Source organism: Boleophthalmus pectinirostris, unplaced genomic scaffold, assembly GCF_026225935.1.
Source record: "Boleophthalmus pectinirostris isolate CB_2022bp ecotype Guang Dong unplaced genomic scaffold, ASM2622593v1 HiC_scaffold_18, whole genome shotgun sequence".
Classification (NCBI taxonomy): Eukaryota; Metazoa; Chordata; class Actinopteri; order Gobiiformes; family Gobiidae; genus Boleophthalmus; species Boleophthalmus pectinirostris.
This window is the reverse complement of record NW_026571133.1, coordinates 47,279,816-47,286,877: the sequence shown is the minus strand read 5'-3', so window position 1 is coordinate 47,286,877 and position 7,062 is coordinate 47,279,816.

The window sequence follows — 7,062 nt, the reverse complement described above, 5'->3', positions numbered from 1 at the left end:
TCCTAGAATTCTGGGTGTATCTCAACGGTGAAAGAGACATCCATATGCTTCATTAGTTCCATGGAATGTATGTGTAATTATGGTGTACAAAACAATTACTAATTTGTACCTTGAAGGTGCCTTGATCATGGCATGGAGAGCTGCATGGAGAGCTGCATGCATGCGCACTATGTCAGCCTCCTCCTTGGCTGACAAAGCAGTGATGGTCTGCCTCCCATCCCACAACCCCTATCGTGTCACTTGGGCTGGTCTGGAAAGTGATGAGTGAGAAAAAGAAAAACCAAGCAAATTAATGGTCACTCTTGTTCCTATTTATGTGAGCAATGCTGATTTTACATTCATTCATCTTATTCGTTTAACCACATTTATTTCAGGTAAGTATTGCATTTTTGAGTAGGCTAAGGTGTTACAGAAAATGTTACTGACCTCTGTGACGACAACTTTGGGATCAGTGGCACCCAAGAAATCCCAAGTCTTACCAGTAGGTTTCCCAGGTGGGGGGAATTCTGCCACTAGATTACAACCACGGACACGCTGGCTTAAGCTGTTGAGGTGGGACATCGGGCGGACATCGAAGCTTCTAAGGGTCGAGGCCCCCTCCACAGCTACTGCCTCCTTGGCCCCGCCCATGTTCCACCTTGATAGCCCCTCCAGCATGTACATTTGCATATGTGTAGCATTGCACCGCCAGCCTAAGAAACAAAATACTTTCAGTCAACACCATTATTGTAAAGTGAATCCATATGAATACATAAGAGTGTTAAGTAATTGTGTTATTTTGAATAATTACAGTACATTCTCTGTCATAAGAGAAAAGAACATTCAAATAATATATATATATATATATATATAAAGTATGTCTTGAGGCAAATGTACTTGCAAAGAAAGCGCACTGGTGCCAGAAAAAAACTCTCCAGGGAGGAGGACCCCCTACCACACCTAAGGATGTCTAGCTCTTTCCTGCCCTTTTGGAATGTCCCCACCTTTGTATACAGTGCAACACCGGGGAGATCGTTGTTTCTGCTGCATCTCCCAGATGTGGCGCATACTGTCATGGCCTACCAAACACAGCCCTGTAGTGTCTGTGAGGTCCCACACTGATTCCAGCAGCCTTGAAATCATACGGCACATCTCCTCCACTCCACGGGTCCTCCTCCTGCAGTGTTTCTTTAGTTCTCCTGGGTAGACGGTGGCCATAAGCTGTTCCTCAGTGGGAACATGTCCACTGTGGCTGCACTTCCACTCCTCTCTCTTAGCCTCCTTCAGGCGTTGCACATCCTCCTGATCCCATTCAAAAACGCAGGATGACAGCTTGGTACAAAAGGTGCCATATACAGTCCCTGAAAAAAGTCCTGTCGCTTATCCATTTTGTAGAAACAAAAGCTTATAACCTGACTTTAAATTAATTGATTGGTTTTAGAAATGTCTCATATGAAAGCTAAAACCCTCCCAAATTATGCTCAATATACTAAAATAAATTTGCTTCACTGAAGAAAGACTGATCATTTAATGAACAGAGAAAGGTCAGATTTTGGCAAGACAAAAGTTTTGTCGCCTAAAGAAAATTGAACAAATAATTTACTTCAAATACAAAAATATGTTGCATAACGTCAGTGAATTAAGTAGTGGTGCTGTGAGATCCATATTTAATATCTTGTATGACTTCCATGAGCTTGAAGGACTGCATCCATGCAGTTCGACAATGATTCATACAATTTGTTGATGAAGTCATCAGGAATAGCAAAGAAAGCAGTCTTACATGCCTCCCAGAGTTCATCAAGATTCTTTGGTTTTGCCTTCCATGCCTCTTTCATTCTACCCCAGACATGCTCAATGATGTTCATGTCTGGTGACTGGGCTGGCCAGTCCTGGAGCACCTTGATCTTCTTCGCCTTGAGAAACTTTGATGCGGAGATAGAATTATGCGATGGAGCACCATCCTGCTGCAAAATTTGACCCCTTTTCCACCTTCTGCCACTTTTCCAGTGTCCATCCTTTTAGCAGGCTGTGGGCCTTGGCAAATGCCACACGGTTTTTTAATTGCCTTTTGTTTAGTGCTGGTTTCTGTGCACTGATTCGACCATGGAGGACATTTCGAGACAGAATTCTACAAACTGTTGTGGTTGACACAGGGACTTGAGGTGACCAGGCCTGGTGGAGTCTGCTGCAGTGGAAAAGGGGCTGCCCTTGGATTTTCAAATCAACAAACGGTCCTCCCGAGCAGTTGTCTTGCGGGGTCTGCCGGACCTGGGCTTGTCAAAAACATCTCCAGTCATTTCAGATCTTTTTCTTATTCTTTGTACTTGACGCTGAGACACATTGAAGGTGTCAGCCACCTCAGCAGTGGATCTGGTCTTCAGCCTCTTGATAATTAACGCTTTGGTCTCAGGGTGGATCTTAGGCATGTTGTCAGAGGTCAAGTTGCAGTTGATGTGAAGGTCTGGTGTGCTGGGGTTCTTTTTTATACACACCCACTAATTGATTGATCAGTAACTGATCACAGGTGAGGCTGTAATCTAGGATTGGGTGCATCATATGACAAGGCGACAAGACTTTTGTCTTGCCAAAATCTGACCTTTCTGTGTTCATTAAATGATCAATCTTTCTTCAGTGAAGCAAATTTATTTTAGTATATTGAGCATAATTTGGGAGGGTTTTAGCTTTCATATGAGACATTTCTAAAACCAATCGATTAATTTAAAGTCAGGTTATAAGCTTTTGTTTCTACAAAATGGATAAGCGACAAGACTTTTGTCAGGGACTGTAGAGGGTGGTGTTCTGTAGTGAGGCCACAGTTGAAGCGCCTCACAAAATGAAAACTGTCTGAGCGCACTGCAGACTTCCATGTTTGTCTGTGCGTGTATGTGTGTTTCTGTGTTTGCATGTGTGTCTGTGTGTGCGAGAGTGTGTCGGTGTGTGCGTGTGTGTTTCTGTGTGTGTGTAGCTGTGTGTGCGTGCGTGTGTCTGTGTGTGCGTGCGTCTGTCTGTGTTTGTACGTGCGTGTGTTTGTCTGTGTGTGTGCGTGTTGCTGTGTGTACGTGTGCGTTTCTGTGTATGCGTGCGTGTTTTTGTGTGTGTGTCTGTATGTGCATGTGTGTTTCTGTGTGTGTGTGCATGTCTGTGTCTATCTGTGCGTGTTCTGTGCGTGCGTGTTTCTGAGTGTGTGTGTCTGTGTGTGCGAGTGTGAGATGTATATAGTGAAAACACTAGCTAGCACTGAATGTATCTGCAAAAATGTAATAGATTATTTTGAAGTATGCCACAAAATCACCTTATTTTATTTTACAATGGCTCATGTATACGTTTTGTCTACTAGCCTTATTTTCTCTTTTCTTTGTTCCCACGACTCTGAAACCGGTCTGGGCACATACAGAATTCCCCTATAGCTTCAGCTCGCCTCTGATTGGCTGAATCTATCGATAGGTGCAGACAACCCGTCTGAGCACGCTCAGTGCTTCAGGGGAACTCCACAGGTCAGTCCTATAAACACAGACCAGGACTAAACCAGGACTGGACCAGGACTAAACCAGGACTACACCAGGGCTAAAGCAAGACTAAACCAGGACTAGACCAGAACCAGACCAGGACTAAAGCAAGACAAAACCAGGACTAAACCAGAACTAAATCAGGACTAAACAAGAACTACACCAGGACTAAACCAAGGCTAAACCAGGACTAGACCAGGACTAAAGCAGGACTAAACCAGGACTGAACCAGGACTAAACCAGTACTAAACCAGGATTAAACCAGGACTAAACCAGAACTAAACTAGGACTAAACCACGACTAGACCAGGACCAGACCAGGAAGAATCCAGGAAGAAACGAGGACTAAACCAGGACCAGAGCAGGACTATCAGTATACCAGTCTAACAGTGCTTGTGTTTGTCGACCATCTGTGCCTCAGCTGCAGTCCTCTCGTTGAGCTCCTCTGGATATTCTCCAGTCCTCTCTGTGAGCTCCTCCTTTGGCTTGCTGCAATCTTCTCTGTGACCTCCTCTGGATCTTTTCCAGTCCTCTCTGAGCTCCTCCTTGTGTTGGACATTCTCAGGTTCAGAATGAGTCGTGTGAGGAGGAGCAGTATGGACTTTGACAGTGACTTCAGAGCTTTAAGCTCAGAGCTGGAGTGCTGCTCTGGGCGTCTGAAGAAGATTGTGTATGAGCTGGACCAGGTGTGTGAGAGCACCAGACAGAGGAAGGAGGGGGTTCCTCAGAGAGCAGCTCTGGCAGCTAGCACACTTGGAGTGAGTGCAGGGGGAGGGGTGGTCGGGGGCATCCTGGCTTTGGCCCCTTTCACCGCGGGCATATCTCTGGTGGCCGCAGGCTTAGCCGCTGGAGCAGCTGCGGCCGGGGCAGCTGTGGCTGCAGTGTTTCATAATGAGAAGATCTCAGATAAAGAAACAGTGAAGCAGGTGGAGAAGTTACTCACAGAGTTTCTGGACATGGTTAGATCCCTGAGCCCGTTACTGGAGAATATGAAGACTTCTCTCAAAGACCTGGGTAGAGACACAGAAAACCTGGTCCGCACTCAGACCCGGATACAGGATCTGTCCTCTCTGCTCTGGGCTTTTACTAAAGAGGCCACAGTCGAGCGCCTCCTGCAGGTCGAAGAGCAGTGCAGCAGGACCCTGCAGGAGCTGATGAATCTCACAGTAAAGTGATGGGACCAGGCTCCATCAGAAGGTTTGGAACATGAGCCTGTATGCAAATGACTGTCATGTACCGTCCGTGTGACAGCGCCCCCTGTGGCATCAAGGAGAACACACTGTAGATGTATTCAAACTTTAGTCTAGACCAGGGGTGGGCAAACTGCGGCCCGGGGCCGTATACGGCCCTTTAAACCTTTTAATCCGGCCCGCCGAACTTGAATAAATCACAATAATAAACCTTGTTGATGTTTTATTTGTCATGCATTTCCAGCGTTTCCCAGTAGATGGCGCACTATATATACATTGAGTTGCGGCGTATTATGTTGGCCGCAATGCTTTATGGGAAAGTGTTCTTACAGGAGTTATTCAGACCATGAGTGAAGTAGTTGGTGCTTAAGATATAAGACTGCACTGCTTCCATTTTGAGTTAGAAAAAATCAAAGGTTGTATAGAGGATTTTCCAAGGAACGAGAAATCCAGCGACTGTTGTCCTTTTTCAAATGTTGCGCATGCGTGAAACCACCCCCCCTCCCCTACAGCTCCCTACGTAGAAACGCCTTCTCCCGCCTCCTCTTTACGCCAGAAACAGGTTTGTTTACAGCCGGTGCGTTGCACATGACTTGTAAACAACTAACTACAGTGTTGGTTAGGCAAGGCGGAGAAGTGAGGAGCGGGGGGAGCGGGTGTGCGGACATTTCGTTCGCGGATGAGAAGTGAGGAGCAGGGAGAAGAGCGGAGCAGGGAGCAGGGAGAGGAGAGAGGAGAGGGGAGCGGTGCACGGAGATTCCGTGCCCGGAGAAGTGAGGAGCAGGGGGAAGAGCGGAACGGGCAGCGGGGACAGGAGCAGGAAAGGGTGCAGAGAAGGTTGCGCGGAGATTCTGTGCGAATGAACTAGCTACAACACGCAGCAGCAAGCGGACTCTTTTTTTGCCTTGAAAATTACGTTTTCAGACATAGGATATCGCTTTCGTGTCCTGAAAAACGTTTGACTAGCTCTTGGAAATAAAGTACGTTTTCATAATAAGCAGAAGTTACCTGTCCAGGAGTAATTTGGCGACCAATGCGTCAGTCTTTAGACCCTGCGTCTGCTTCAGTCGCGCCATCGCTGGAATGAATCTTCAAGAATCACAGTTTGGCTTCCCTGCTTTTCCCCTTGTCTTCTTCTTTCAGCGACCTCAAAAACGGACTTTCTTTTGTGGCTAACTGCTCCTGGATTCTTGTCTGCCATTGCAACAAACTTTGTGCTAACTGCGAGGAAGATATAGGTCAAAAAAAGCCGCTACGAACTGTTGCGTTGGTGGAGTAAACAGCGTCTGTGCGTCTTGCGTCTGTGGACTGCGTGACATGCGTACGTAAGCCACGTACCGGTGGCGCGCAGGCAAGTCAGTTACGCTAGAAACGTAGGGAGATTGATTGACAGCCTGTCAGCTAACAGATAACGAGGCAGTGTCGTTATCTATTGGCAAATGTTTAGCTGGCCCCACCACGTCCAGAGTTGATGAATTTTTATTCTCTTTTTTTTGGTCATCATAATTACAAGGCTACTGCACCTCTATAATGCTATCATTGACAACAATTGACAACTTGAAACAAAAAAAAATCCTCCATACAACCTTTAAGGGAATCTGTGGACTAAGTTATAATTATTAATGTGTACAACATTTAGGAGTCAGGTTTTATCACATTCACAGGTGTGTATCTGTGGTTGTATGGTGTGAGCTACATTTTTGAGCTGTTACCAGTCATATTCGAAAACGGTGAACTCAGGATATACATTCTCTCGTGGTGTGCAGTGGAACAGGTCTCAACAGTTTTATGTGTTCTGAATCTTTCACAGTAGTGACGAAACGTGTAGCGCGCGTCTGAAGTCCTAGATAAATGTGGATAAGAATGTGATGAATCTGAGCTCTTAACACGTTATGTCCTGTCTTCTGTCAGGCCCTTCAGTCAAACTTTAGGACCCTATGTGGCCCGCGAGCCAGAAAGTTTGCCCACCCCTGGTCTAGACTGAGGGAACATCGCTATGGTAATGTTGGACTGAAGGTTCTATTCAATGAAATAAGTGTGTACTGTGTATTTTAACTCTTTGAATATTGTGTTTTAATTTTCTTTTGTCTTTGGGGAATTTTGTAATATTCTCGTGTAAACATGTGAAAATGTATCACTGAGTTATTATAAACACTTAGAAAAGGCTGAAAGGATGAAACAATGTGCATTACACATGTACCTCCTGTGTGACAGCATGTGTTTCTTTGATTTAATTTTCATTTGAATTGGAATTTAAAGACAATAAAAGTTTAAAAGTTTCTGCCCAAGCCTCAGTGCTGTTTATGTTCATGATTTTACTCAGAAGTGTTTGTACAGGGACAGTGCACAGGACGACATTAAAGCTGCTGGTGCCATGTGCTGATGTTG